We start from the raw sequence: 15,623 nt of genomic DNA, 5'->3' as shown, positions 1-15,623 counted from the left end.
ACAAACCACAAGAAACTCAAGAAGGAAGACCAAAGTGTGGATACTTCGTTCCTTCTTAAAAGGGGGAAACAAAATACCCTTGGAAGGATTTTCAGAGACAAACTATGGAGCAGAGACTAAAGGAAGGACAATCCAGAGGCTGCTCCACCTGGGAATCCTTCCCATATTCAATTCAATCATCAAATCCAGACACTATTGTGGATACCTGCAAGTGCTGGCTGACAGGAGCCTAATATAGCTCTCTCCTGAGATGCTCTGACAGTACCCGACTAATACAGAAGTAGAGGCTCACAGCCATCCATTGGACTGAGTACAGGGTCCCCAATGAAGGAGTTACAGAAAGAACCCAAGGAGCTGAAGGGTTTGCAGCCCCTTAGCACGAACAACAATATAAACTAACTAGTACCCTCAGAACTCCCAGGGACTAAAACTCCAGCCAAAGAGTACACATGGGGGGACTCATGGCTCCAGCAGCATGTGTATAACAGAGGATGCCCTAGTTGGTCATCAGTGGAAGGAGAGGCCCTTGGCCCTGTGAAAGTTCTATGCCCCAGTGTAGGGGAATGCCAGGGCTAGAAAGTGGGAGAGGGTGGGATGGTGAGCAGGGGGAGGGGGTAGAGAACAGGGGATTGTTTTAGTTTTTGTTGTTTTTTTTTTTTATTTTGTTTTTTCTCTTATTTTATTTTCTCTTTCTTTTTTCTTTTGGAGGGGAACCTGGGAAAGGAAATATTGTAAATAAAGAAAACATCTAATAAAAAAAGAAAGAATACTGGGATGATACTTACCTAGCAAGGGAGATACCATGATCACAAAGGTGGTTTTCCCAGGGCGAGGCTTATCCATTGCACTCCGGATGTGCTGACCCCTGCAATACCCCAAATGTGGGAAATGCAACTGCATAATTTGTGGTAGTGGGGGACTGCGTTCACACTCTCCCCTGAAAAAAAAAAAGAATACTGGGATGAGAGTCGTGAAACTTAATTTTAAAAATTCACAGTAAGCACTAAGAGCAATAAAAATTAGTATGAATAAAATTTATTTGCAGAACTAAACTGGCTTTTGGGAAACAATATTAATTGATTAACTCAAATTAATCCAAATAAAGCAGGAAAAGTGTATAAAAGATGGTGGTAAACAAAAATAATCTCAGAATTATATACCTACACATAATTTCATTCACTGTAATGGACAAAACATTTCCATTAAAAAACAAAGGTTGTTACAAAGCAAGATATAAGTACAGGCTATTTACAAGTAACAAACTACTACACAGAGTGGTTTAAATAATATCCTAAAAATACTAATAACAATAGAAAATAGAATCCAAATTCATGTCTTGGGTTCTGCTTCTCAGAGAATCTGACTTAAGAAAAGTCTCAAATTGTCGTAATGAATCTGTAAGTCACTCAAAACATTCTGATCTTATTATTGCACCTAATATTTATCTGATTAAAAACAACATACTATCAAGTTGTACCAAGACTACACATGTAGGATCTCCCACCAGACAAACTTAATACAAATTCCAAAATCTTGAGCATCTTTGGATTGGCCCTTACTACGATTGGCTATTGTTCTTGAATCACAGAGCATTCCTCAGCACACCTGTAGGGTTGAAGAAAACTTGCCCAGAGCAGAGCCTTCTTCCAACTCCTAATGAATTCCCAGACTGCTTTCTAATCCTTTCAACACTTGACTCTGCTGTCTAATAAGGATGTTTGGAGCAGGTGGGACTGGCATCTTGCCCATTTAGACTCTTCTAGTTGTAAGTGAACTGGGACTCTGGGATTCTATCAGAGAAAAATCCTTGAGTTCTTTGCTGACTTAACTGGATCAAAATCTCGCCCAGTTTTTGATGGGGAAAAGTCTCCACTGGCAAATTATATGTGTAACATGGACACATGACATGTTCAAGTTGTCTTTCCTTAGAGAAATGTGGGCTCCTGCTCCCCTGTTTTATTTTTCCACCTAGGAATACTGCAGAGACAGATAGTCAAGCTACCTGGAATGGGATAAAGACAAGCCTTTCTATTTGCCTATAAATCTGACTTCTCTGGCTTTCTTTGAAGTTTTTCTCCATTGCCATTTGTAATGTTCAGGTTTTATAACCTCCTTTAGCATTTCTGATTGAGCAGGTCTATTACTGACAAGTCTTATTATTGTTGATCTGAAATGTTTATTGTTCACTTCTGTTTGAGTTGGTGATGCTGGCTGGCCTTTAACCAGCTTTGGTGAATCCTAACTGGGCCCACCATGTCTTATTGTCTCTAATATATTTTCTATGAGAGCAGGATACACGATTTATTTTCTAGTAACTGCGTGTTACAGGTACTCACAGCCCAAGTTCTTGGTGCACAGGGATCATTATATAAATATTTACTGTGATTATTTATTGGTATTATTAATCTCTATTATTGGACACTAATAGAAGGCTATCATTTCTGTGTGTCCTCAGGATATGTGGAATAAGTGAGATCTCCCTGAAATATTTTAAGACCCATCAAAACTAGGAATCATAACCACTGAGGAATTCCAAAGTTATTCATTTTGCTCTTTGGCCTTCTTGAGTTCCATTCTCTGCTAATGGAAGCCAGCACATATTCGGTTTCCCTGACACTGACCAAACTGGTTTATCCTTTCTTTACTGTGGACTCTGCTCTTGATCCTGTTTCAGGCATTGCCATTGTTGTTGTTCCTAGTCTAAATTGTTCTTAAAATATAAATTCATGTAAATACTTATGGAGCTGGAGATGCAGCTCACCTACTAGAGTACTTGCCCATAATGCAGAAGTCCCCAGAATTGGTTCCCTGAATCAAACAAGGTAATCCACCCCAGCACCAGGACAGGCAGAGGCATGGGGATCAGAAGTTCAGGGTCGACCTCAGCCACATAGGGAATTTGAGGCCAGCCAAGGCTAGACACCCTGTTTAAAATGTAACTAAATCCACATAAGTACTCACATACCCTGTTCTCCATAAGATGACATTTCTCTTTATAGCCTTTCGTTGATTGCTAGATATGTCTCCTACAGACCTGCTATCAGGTCATGCTTTGTCAGATATGGATAGATCACATACACATTTTCACATAGGAAGAATGAGTAAGAAGCCCAGAATGAAGCCTCCTCAGACTGAATATAGATACCCTGATGGTAGCCTATCCCTATCTCCTGTCTAGAGTAGATTTTGGATTTCCATTTTAGAGTATAGACTTGACTCCCCTGGTTAGTAATCAACCTAGGATTCTGCTTTTTTGTTGTTGTTGTTGTTGTTTGTTTGTTTATTTCATTTTATTTTGTGTTGTTTTAGTGTTGTTGTGTTTATGCTACCACACTAAATTTGGACAGGGCCCCCTGTCTCTACTGTAGATCACAACCTTGGCAACACAGTATCTGTTGTGTGCTTCAACACTAAGTACCACACCACACACACACACACACACACACACACACACACACACACCACACACACACACCACACACCACACACACACAGACTGCACAAAACTTGTTGGCCAGACTTTACTTCTAAGTTAGTCATCCAGAAACTTTCTACATTGGCCTTTTAAAGAAAAAATACATATACCCCTAACTTAGTACAAAGGGCCTCTTATCCTTTTCTGCTTCCTTACCCTCCAGTCTCTTCTATGTGTGTCTATATTATTATATATTTCGTTGTAGCTCTTAGGAGCACTCTCAGAAGTTTCCAGAGTGTAAAGTGGGGATCCAAAGTGGCCTTATCCTTTTGCGTAGGCAGTATCATCTACCTATAATATCTTTGATCTCCTAGCTTAAACAGTTTCTCCCCATTATTTAAAATCCTTGCCAGTCATCCAGCTTGAATAACCAGGAACACACACTCGTGCAGACAGCTCAGCTACTGCCAGTGCTTCTGTTGTGGATGCTCCTTAGCTGGCAACTTTGCCAGTGAAATCCTCGTGCAGAGGGTCGCAGAGAATTTAGCACTGCAGGTTTTACCAAAGCAAGTATGCTCAGGCATTCTCAAGAGCAAAACACAGAGCTGCCTCTTCACCTCTAGTATCCAAGAGCTGAGGTTTCTTCTCGTAGACCAATGGGCTTCTGTAGGCTTGGACTTTTCAGATGTTCTGTATCTGCACATGTGTGACCATGGGTCACATGAAACCCAAGTTCATGGGTTCATGAAACCACACATGAAATACCAAGTCTGGAATGTGACCTCACAAAGAGCATGCATTTTCTAGTGAAAAGTTATTGCTCCAAAAGTGTTAAGGGACCAGGAGAGACTGATTGCCCACAAGTCATCGCACAGACAGCCCCTGAGCAATACTTTTCTCTATTAAGAGAAGCTTTGAGTTGCTGTACTCCATCATAAGCTTTTATAAAAATCTCCTTTCTTCAAATGTGCTTCATTGCCAGGCACTATGTCTGACAGGTCTTCACTTTGTCACACAAGGTGCTCAATAATTCCTCCATCTCTGACCTTAGCCTCAGTCAGTATAAATGAGTGAAGGTTTTAAAAAGGCTTCAAGGAATTATGGCTCTTCCCCTCCCTCATTGCATTCCCATCTCTGGTTTCCATCATGATAACAAATAAGACTCCCAGTGGCTAAGCAGATTTGATGCCTGACCAGTTAAGAGAAAATTCCACATTTCTTGGAAGTCTCACACTTCACAGTAGAGGCATACATATCATTGAGCTACTACAGTCACTGAGAAATAAATTTGATTCTCTTGTACTTACACTGAAGGAAAAATGGCAAGTTGGCCATCAAAAGGCACCCAGGCTTACATGTACTACAATGTGGGTCTAGACACAGGTAATGGGAAGTTCTTCTGTACCTTTGATCTGATCTGGTCACCTCTTACAACTGGTGAAATGACATATTGCTGCCCAAGGTCATTTGTCATGGCCATGATGGAAGACATTCTGAGATATGGCTGCCCTGTTCCCTTGGATCATGCCTGTCTTAACTTCATTTCTATTTCTGTAACAAAATATCCTGACTTCGCCCTCCAAAAACAGTCTAGAGAACAAAGAGTTTATTTGGCAATAATCAACTCAAGGTAATACTCCATCATTGAGAGAAAGTGAGTCAAGGAAGAAGCTGAAGAATCTAGTCACTTTACAGCCACTGTTCAGAGCAGAGAAAATCAAATGCTGGCAGAAATCCTTGTTTGCTCTCAGGGAGTTTTCTTCCTTCTTACACCATTTAGGACCCCTGCCTAGAGAATAGTGCCACCCACAATCAAGGCAACCCTCTCCCCTCCTCCACACATAAACATGCCCACAGGTCAAACTGATCTAGATAATTCCTCTTAAATATTTTATTTGTAGGTGATTCTACATGGTGGTATCAAATGGAAACCAACTAGTGCAAAAAATGTCTTTAGTTCAATCAAGCTGCTGTCTAAGAACCTGGGACATGTTGACACTTTTGCCACCTGAAGTTTGGAGACCCCATGCTGTGAAGAAGGCAAAGGATTCTGGGATCATTTCACTGTACTGCCAAGTCTTAGTTTGTCCCAGTCTGTTGGGCCCTATTTGGCCCTAGTTGGGCCTTGAGAGCAAACCTGAGCCTGGCTCGAGTTTTGTAAACTGTGTCAGTCACTTCCGTACTGGAGTGACTCAGCACAACCTGCTTAAGCCTGCCTTTGCCTAGCTTCTGCTGACATAAAGTAACTTTGTTGGCTCTGACAGTCACCCCATATCCCTTCATCAAGTTTCCCCTCCCCCTAAGTCATCTCACCTCAGGAGAAAACTCCACCCCCCCTCAGCCCTTTATAAAGAAAGGATTGATACATTAAAATGAGTTCCTGCTTTGACAGACTCCCGGCTCAGGGTAGTTATTCTCTAGAGGCAGGAGATCCCAGCCACAACACTCACCATCCTGCTCAGTTGAACCAGGTACTCAGTTGAACCAGGTACTCTCCTTCTCGCTTGGTTCTGCCAGCAGAGAGCCTACCCGGCACCAGTAATAGCAACATTTCCTTAGTCATAGGGCAAAGCCCAGGAAGGGTCTTCTCCTAAACACCTACTATGGCAGTAGGGTGGATGCTTCATAGATGAAATGCCCTTTGGTCATCATAACAGTCCGGAGAGGTAAATGGTATAGATTCTCGCTAAAGAAGGAGCATCAGAGACTTGAGTTCAGAACCAAGTCTGCTGATGCCAAATATATTCTTTGTCATATGATTTCCCCCAATTCACTTCATGTCTTAGCAATTTTAGAGGCATTTTGAAAGTCTGGGGAATAATATTAAGGGAGTAAGGAATCAAGATTTCCAGGTGATGGGTACATGGGTGGCAGTGCCAGTTATGAGATTAGGAACGCAAGAAGAGAAAAACTGAGCAGTAAATGTCTCTTATCTCTGAAGTCTTCACCTAGATCATGTGGCCCATACACAACAAGGCACATGTGTAGTGACATTGATCTAGGTCTTACTGCTTCATGAAGCACTACAATGCCTAGAGCATAGCCCGAGGATTCAGCTACCATCTCTGTGCTGAATCAAATTCTCCATCCCTCTGTCATTGTCTGCCTCGTTTCTTCTTCCTTGCATTCTATTCATGTTTCTTTTCCCTCTTCCTTACTTTTCCTTCAATTCTTTTAACAGCATTTTTTAAAACAGGGTTTCCTTGTAGCCCAGGCCAGCCTAGAATTCTTACTATGAAACCAAGGCCAGCTTGGAATTCTTACTATGGAGCCCATGCTGGCCTTGAACTCATGATAATCCTTGTACCTTAGCCTGGGATTACAAGCATGGACCAACACACCTAAATTTCAATAATGAACAATTCTTATTGAGTTAGTATGTTTGTATACTAATGTATGTGACCATATGTATATGAATGCCTTACTTAAATAGATATATTACTCCACATGGGGGCTGCTATTTGAATTACTTGCTATATGGGGGTTGCTGCTTTGAACTATGTAATAAAGCTATATACAAACAAATATATATAAACATATAACATAAGCTAAAGTATTAGTTGCCTTAAGAGAAGTCTGGAAAAATGTGTTATGAAAGTAAAATACAGGGTCAAATCATTTTAACTAGAAGAAGACCCTTAAAGGATGGGAGAAATGAATGGCTATAGAATAGACTTTTGGAATACAAAAAGGCCCTGGCCTTTTTGAAAGGAACCTGGAAAAAAGGAACAAAAATAATAGACAAAGTGCTATTCCCATCCAAAGGTATCTGCATCCAACACCCTAGAACCTGCAATGATGGCTAATTAGCCGATATTAAAGAGTGGATCCTTAAGTATCTGAATGGTCCCACTAGAACTCTTTAAACATGGAAGAGGGATACGGAAGGTAAGAAGAGGTGAGATGGTAGCAGCAGGGCAGAAGGAGACCATGTCATTGGCTTTGAAGATGCTGAGAGGTGGCCAAGAAGAAAGAAATGGGAGAAGCCTCGAGAAGCTATAAAAGCCAAAGATTGTCTCCTGAGGCCTCCAGAAAGGACTATCGCCCCACTGATACCTCTACCAGGGCTCCATACGAATTGGGTCAAACGTCTGACCTCTAGAACTACAAGGTAATAAATATGTGTTATTTTAAGCCATAGACTCAGAGTAAGCTGTGCCAGCAGCGCATGAAATGCATATAGAAGAAACTACATGGGCGAAGGTTACAAATTTAGTTTTAAAAATAAATAACACACAGTATATAACAGAAACAAGCTGGAAGCGGGCAGGAGTCTGTCCCAGAAAGGCAATAGGGAACTTTGCACTCAGGAATACTCACTGCTGTAGTCCTTCACTACAATTAAAGAGAAAGAAGTCAGGGCCTACCTATAAAGTTGTTAGACTGGTTTCAAAATGAATACTCCAGAAGAAGAGAGACTCATTCCTTCACTCTTTCACCCCATTTAGTGTTTTGGGGAGAGTCTGATTTGCTTTTAGGTACTACTGTAGGTGCTGAGGACATATATGATCATCACTCTATTCTAGATTTACAGTTTAATAGGCACCCACCTATAATACTCCAAGTTTAAAATGTATTAGAAGGTTGTAAGATGTCTGAAGGAAACAATGAGGAAAAGTGTTTTTTAAAAAAAGAATATCAAGGGCCAGGCAGTGGTGGTGCATGCCAGCAATTGGGAGGCAGAGGCAGGCAGATTTCTGAGTTCCAGGCCAGTGAGTTCCAGAATAGCAAGGACTACACGAGAAACCCTGTCTAAAAATGAAGAAGGAGGAGGAGGAGGAGGAGGAGGGGGAGGAGGAGGAGGAGGAGGAGGAGGAGGAGAATAGCAGATATGATAGAGAGTACACTTGCGACAGCAAATGGCAGGTGTGCTGGAGAAAGGCAGGTAAGATAATGAATAGCAGATGATGTGATGTAGTGAGTGGCAGGTGAGGCAGTGAGTGGCAGGAGAGGCAGTGATTGGCAAGTGAGGCAGTGAGTGGCAGGTGAGGCAGTGATTGGCAGGTGAGGCAGTGAGTGGCAGGTGAGGCAGTGATTGGCAAGTGAGGCAGTGATTGGCAGGTGAGGCAGTGAGTGGCAGGTGAGGCAGTGATTGGCAGGTGAGGCAGTGATTGGCAGGTGAGGCAGTGAGTGGCAGGTGAGGCAGTGATTGGCAGGTAAGGCAGTGATTGGCAGGTGAGGCAGTGAGTGCTGAGTTTTGGAGGAAAGCCTCTCTGAGAAGATGACATTTGGTCACAAACTTAAAGAGGAGAGACAAGCAGATAACATGGAATGGAGCTTCCTGGTAAAGATCCATCCACAGTCAAACACAAAGGCTTCCCTGGCTGAGCAAAATGAACAAGGATATGAGGTCCAGAAGCTGAGGTCAGGCATACAGACAGGCACTTCCCTTGGACAGGCTGCCGATCACTGGAGAAATGCAGTCTTTACCTAAATACAGTGAAGGGTTCTGAAATTAGAATGGGCAAGAAGTCTCTGCAAGTAGAAATTCCAGAACCTGAGGACAGCTGCACAGGATGTTCCAGCCAAATCCTTCCAAAGGAGATCACTCAGTAGCACAAGGGAAACGCACGCAGAGACAGGAGCCATCATCCAGCTCAAGCCTAACTATGATGTGTGCTTTATGTTAAACATTGACATATTGCTTCCCATGCCTTCTTCATAGGTCAAAGAGCACACCTGGTCAGGAGAGTAGAGAAGATTTGGGTCCCTTAAATGATGTACATTCTCTGGACAGAGGCAGACCGAGATCACCTCTTAAATTGCAACTAGAAAATGTCCTGTATTGATGACAGCTCCATATGTCATCTTAGATATGTGCCTTGACATGTCTAGGTCTCAATTTCCAAATGTAGGAAAAGAGGGTGATTTCATTCCCCAGTGACCTAAGGTTCTGCTCTTGAGATCAAGGCCACAGATTTATCCTCTACATGACCTGAAATACAAATAAAGTTAGAAGATGACCTCTGGATGCTCGGTGGACTAGCATTTTGACTTTATGCAACAGGAATAGCATTGTATTCTACAATAGTATACCCACTGCCTCTCCATTCCATCTCCTACTGATCATGTGACTATCTTAAAGTCACCCTGCAGAATAAGATGTAAATACAGAAATGCATAATAACAGCCATGAAAGTTTGAACCAGGTATTTCACCTCTGAAGCTTAGATTACCACCCGAAAATTGAGGTATTGCTACTTACTTCAGTGTGTTACTTGAGGATGACAGAAAATACATGGGATACAGGAGAACTCCTGAACCATTAAAATGGAAGTGCTGCTGTTAGCATTCTCAAAAGAAAGTCAGAAATGAGAATTCCACTAGAAGTTGTGAGTGATAGTGATCATGCTGAGAATTGGCACACTAAAGCCAACAGCTCAGGGGAAGGGGGTTAGTTAAGTTAAGTTGTTCTCCACACTATTCCAGGTATGCCAGAAAATCTCTAATGAAAATTCCTTCAGTTTGACTTGAGAATGGACCGGCAGTGCTCTCAGGTCCTGTCTCATTACCTACCAGGATTCCCTTTCATACCAATGGAGAAACACAGCCCTGTAGGAAACTTAGACATCATTCCAGGTAACCCTAATTTGGTCTAGAATACCTGTTAACCTGAGCAATCTCTGTCCAGAGGTGCGAAGAGGGCCAGCAGGATTTGTGTCTTGTCCTTTATTGGCTCAGGTTTTCATGCCAAGTACTTACTCCATAGGGACTGATTCTGAAGACTGTGTATCCTCAGTATGATGTGCCCTGACTACCAGCTGGGCTTGGCCAATGAGAAATAAATTAAACAGCAGGAGAAATACAATAAGAGAAAGTGTGACTGCACAATGCATAATGGGAGAGATTGGGCCAGAGTATTTCTCCCCACTTCTCTGTCTGCTCGGGAAGGAACCTGTGGCATAGATGATGTCCCTTCCATAGCTCCAGCACTTAAGGAGTGACCCCAGCCACTAAACTCTGGCAGTACTACATCCACCTTTCATCCTCGCTGCCTCCATGTGTCTGTCGTCGTTAACCTAAGGTGCATTGCTGCCCTAGTCTTCCTCTATAGCTGCTCTTCTTTCGATGGAAGCTAGTCTCTATCCAAACTTGCCTCTTTAAATGCTTCATTTCCTTCCTGCTAACCCTGCCTGACGCAGTACACATTGATGTGGAGCTACAGCCAGAGCCAGTTTAGATAAGCTCAAAGTGATATCCTCAAGAACAGAGCATCTTGAAGAATGCTCTATACATCCTGGGGTTTAATTGGCCTTAAAATTCACTTTTGTCAGGAATCCAGAGCCAATTGCTCTCTGAGATTTGATTATTTTGCTTCTAAACTTGCAAGGTTTTGGAAAGTGTAGTCATTTAATACCTGTGTGTTATTATTCGTGTGTGTGTGTGTGTGTGTGTGTGTGTGTGTGTGTGTGTGTGTGTGTGCATGTGTATGTCTGGCGTGTGTGTGTGCATGTGTGTCTATGTACATGCATGTGTGTATATGTGAATGCAGTGATCAGAAGTCAACCTCCATGTCACTTAGACACCACTCTACTTTTTCTTCTTTCTGAGACATGCTCTCTCAATGGCTTACCAGGTAGGCTAGGCTGGTTGCCCAGTGATCTCAAAGATACACCTGCCATTCACCTGTCCAGAGTTTGGATTACAGGTACATGCCTCCCCAGCCAGATTTTTGTGTGGGTTCTGAGAATTAAACACAGATCTCCATGCTTGCACAAACATTTTACCTACTGAGCTCTCTCCGCAGCCTCTACGCCCTCAATATTATAATTATCATGTAAAAATATACCTGACCTTTGGCTAGAGCCATCCTACCAGCAGACCCTGCAGAGGGAACTCACACAGAAGCCCCATCTCCATCAGAGGGCATCTTGGAAATGTCCAAAAAGCAGAATTCTGAATTTAGATGCTAAAAAGCATCAGACTACAGATAGAGATGACCTTGCCAATCTACCCAAAGTCACTAACTAGGAAGCTCATGTCAGCAAGCAGACAGACTGTGCACTAAAGAGATGTGAACTGCTTTTCCTAATCCTGACTCCATTCCCTGGAGATTACTCTGTAAGGCACTGCCCACATCCGTAAGTGTGACTTCTTGCTCATGCTTCAATAATACATGGTTGTTTTAGATATCTGTCACCTTGGAGACAGGAAATAGGCCAGTTTGAAGGAAGGCATATTCTATAAGCAGTCTTTTCTAGGCCTCCTGAGAAAGCAAAGCATTCTTGGGAAAGTTACCATTCAAATGTGTCTACAGAGCCATGCTTGAGGAGAGTCGGGCTATACATGGCATGGGACAACCTTTTCCAAGTTTAATCCAGAAGAAGAGAGATCCTTTTGAACTCAAAGAATCTATGAGTTGCCCAGAGATGGGATGATCTATAATAACCACAGATCAGAATAGCACTGCAGAAACCCAATCTCTGTCTCTGGAAACACATATCCACCCCCACAGCCACACACGATCCCATGGAATCACATCGGAACCATCTCAATAGAAAAGGAATAATATAGAACCAGGCATGCAGCATTTTCACACAGACCATTTACCAAAGTGAGTATCAAAAGCCCAAGTGTGCAAGAAGACTGGCTACATCTCTCACATCTCTTCATGAGACACTTAAAATTAGTAAAGTCCTACTTGGACCAAGCCCCAATACTCTTTGGGGAAAGAACTAGATGGGAGAGTGGACTACACTTTGCCTTCATCCCAGGGACAGGGACAGATAAAGAGATGTGTGCCAAACTAAGTCATGGAGGCTTCAGCGGGATTTTATTAGAAATCCAGATGGGACCATGTGTGAACACACATGCTGGTCACATTGGTCACCATAGCTATTTGCTATTATTTTCACAAAAGTCCCATGAACCAAGATTCTATTGCCTTCTATTCTGGTCTACCATATATTAATCTGGAGTTCAGATCTCAGAAGATAAGCCCATATCCTCTAATGCAAACTTTAGGAGGCAGCAGCAGAAAAGCATCCAGTGGTATGCCAGGAAAACGGTTTGCCATGAAAAAGCAGGAAATGGAGGAGGTGTGTGGGAGAGGAGGAAAGAGAAAGATGCACCTTTAATTTATAACTTCTGACAACTTCTGTTTTACAGATACTCCCACTAGGGCTGGCTTAAAATTGCCAAAATATCATCAATCAGCTTGATAAATTCTAGAAAAATTAACAATCATTTTTCATGAGCAAAACAAACTAGCCTCGGGACATCTCCAAACACAGCCCCAAGCAGGAATCTCAAAAAATAAAAATAAATAATAAATAAATAAATAAATAAATAAATAAATAAATAAAAGGTACCATTGCTTAGAATTCACCTGTACCCCTGTATTCCTCTTTCCTATTGACATTCTTTCCCTTGGATGAAACTCGAGACTATCTCACACAGATGATTATTTACCAGTTTTTACTTTTACCTGTTTTTCTTTTCAAGAAAAGGCTTAAGGTTGTATCATACTTACTTAATAAAAAAATAGATAAAATTAAATTTAAAATATCTAATGAAGTGGGAGGAAGAGAACCTGAAAGCATTAATAATACTGGAAGACAATGGCTCCAGGAGTGAGCTCAGCATAGCCAGTATACAGTAGCAAGGATTTTCAGGCTATTGAGATACCTGCCATAAAACCAGCCATCCGATGATGAGCCACTACCAGGAGCTCCTGCATTCAGGTTCCAGTGGCTCTGGCCATCTGTGCAGAACGATGTCATAACGGAGCCCCAGTGGGTTAGTCTGGACGTTAATGTTGCTCCCAGGGCATCCCTGAACAGGTAGACAATGGGCCCAGTGTCCCAGTGGCTGTCTGCAGAGGCACTTGGCAGTCTAATGATCTCCTATTGCCTTGTCGATTTGTCAGAATTGCTGTTCTGGAGCAAACCCCAGTCTCCTGGAACAAGCTCACTGAGAGCCTTCCCTGGATGGTAGATTCATGAAGCCCTTACTAAATCAGACTGGCAGCTTATGAGAGCCTTGATCCAGCTCTGTGCAGACAATAGCTGTCAAGCAGAAGAGTGACCCATGCCTTCCCAAGCTGCCAGTAACTGAAAAGCGCCAGAAAACAACTCTTAGGACATGAGCAGGCAGAAAGGCAAAATAATAATTATAAAGGACATACATCATGGCTGCAGTGGCTTGGGGTTGTTGGGGCTTTAAATAAACTTTGGCAAACCTTGAATGTATTTCTGATGAAACTTCAATACTATTCCTCACCAGGGCTGTAATTGCTGAGCAGTCTTCTGAGTTTCTACTCCTCTCTCTCTCTCTTCCTCTCTCTCTCTCTCTCTCTCTCTCTCTCTCTCTCTCTCTCTCTCTCTCTCTCTCTCTCTCTCTCTCTCTCTCTCTTCCTCTCCCTCTCCTTTCCTCCCTCCCTTTTCCTCCTCTCCTTCTGTGTCTGTCTGTCTGTGTCTGTCTGTGTCTGTCGCTGTCTATCTCTCTGTCTCTCTATGTGTGTATGTGTATTGTGTAATTCTGTCTCTTTCTGATTCTGTGTGTATGTATGTTTTTCTGTTTCCTTCTCTGTCTGTGTATGTGTTTGTCTGTGTGTCTTTCTTCTCTGTCTGTCTGTGTGTGCATGCGCGTATGTGCTTGTGTGTGTGTGTGTGTGTGTGTGTGTGTGTGTGTGTTGGTCAAATCATCAGGATGTGTTTCTGCTTAATCAAATTAAATGGAAAAAATCCATATACCTGGCACAGGACCTGACATTGAGCAATGGGTTGAATGGAAGCTCCATTCCTGTCCCTGCCAGCCACTCCAGGCCCCTTGAAGCTTCAGTTATGACTTTACGGCAAGCCTCTGCTTTTCCTGGGGTTCTGTCTAGATTAGAGTTCACTTTCTCAAGATGATGACCACAGGACTCTATGTCCCACATGATGCTTTCTGCCAGGCCTGGTACATGTCAAGCTTGACAGGTTCTTTGGGCTCTGTGCCTTCTTGCCTGACTATAGCTCCAGAAGCAATAGAATGAGCCAGAAAAGTTGATCCATATCACATGCCAGGATCATCCTATTCTCATTCTTTCTCTGAATCTAAATCTGCAGGTAGGACATTGTTAGAGTTTTGTTTTTATTGTGGTGATGAAACACTGACCAAAAGCAATTCAGGAAGGCAAAGGGTTTATTTGGATTATAGGTCATAGTTCATCATCCAGGGAAGTCAAGGCAGGAATTCAAGACATGATCCAGGAGGCAGGAACTGAAGCAAGATTGTGGAAAAATGCTGGTTACTGGCTCGTTTTCTCTGGATTGCTCAGCTAGCTTTTTAAATATAGCCTAGCCCCACCTAACCAGGGATAGCAGCACCAACAGACACTGAGCATCGTGCTTTGGGGAAGCTTCACTAACAAGATACTGGGTCATCACCAGACTGTGGGGAGCAGTTCATGGTGGAGAAATAAATAACCTTATTTTAAAAAAATTCTATATGTTGACAAGAAAACTTTCTCAAGGGCCCTTACCCAGCTCTCAGATAAGACTTCCTTTTCTGGTCTTCATTCAGGCACACCCAACCAAAACTCTCCATTAAAGAGAATATCAAGTTTGCCCAGGCTTCAGTTTAAAAACAAAACAAAGATCCAGGCCAGGGAGATACCTTTGGTGTGTAAAGCATTTGTTACTCAAACCTGGTAACCTGAGTTCAGATACCCAGAAGCCACAAAGAAGCCAGGTACAGTGATACTCATCCATTAATCCAGCATCCCTAAGTCAAGATGCAAGGTATAGAAAAGAGAAACCCTGGAAGCCAGTGGGACATCTATCCTGACAGACACACAAGAGTGCCCAATGAGAGATACTGTTTCAAACAAGGATGAAGGGAGGAGTGAACACTCAAGACTGTCCTCTGATCTCCACATATGTAAGCAGCCATACTCACACATACAGACATCCTGGGATATGCATACATGTGCATACACACGATTAATAATGAAAATTATATTCTAAGATAGTTTTGACATCCTGACAAGAGCACAGAGTTCAAATCAGCAGAGTTTAAAGGCGGCTTCTTCTTTTTGCTGCATGTATGAACTTGTACAAGTATCTTGGAATTTTAGTTTCTTCATCTCTAAAATGGGAACAGTAAAAATATCTTTCTCACCAGATTGAGACAAACTCTAAAAGAAGAAAAAAATATATGAAAATTCATCATAAACTAGAATCATGATACAATGTTACACATTATACTTACTTACAGATGACTTGTC

At 42.3% G+C, this 15,623-nt stretch overlaps 1 non-coding gene across 1 annotated transcript; it reads left to right on the top strand.

The window, feature by feature from the left end:
• The first annotated feature begins 777 nt into the window (after positions 1-777).
• Positions 778-940, top strand: LOC116097356. Its single transcript, XR_004121380.1, has one exon. It is a non-coding gene; the product is annotated as a U1 spliceosomal RNA (small nuclear RNA).
• Positions 941-15,623: the final 14,683 nt, after the last annotated feature.

This window comes from Mastomys coucha, unplaced genomic scaffold (genome assembly GCF_008632895.1).
Source record: "Mastomys coucha isolate ucsf_1 unplaced genomic scaffold, UCSF_Mcou_1 pScaffold18, whole genome shotgun sequence".
Lineage (NCBI taxonomy): Eukaryota > Metazoa > Chordata > Mammalia > Rodentia > Muridae > Mastomys > Mastomys coucha.
This window is presented reverse-complemented; position numbering and strand designations above follow the sequence as displayed.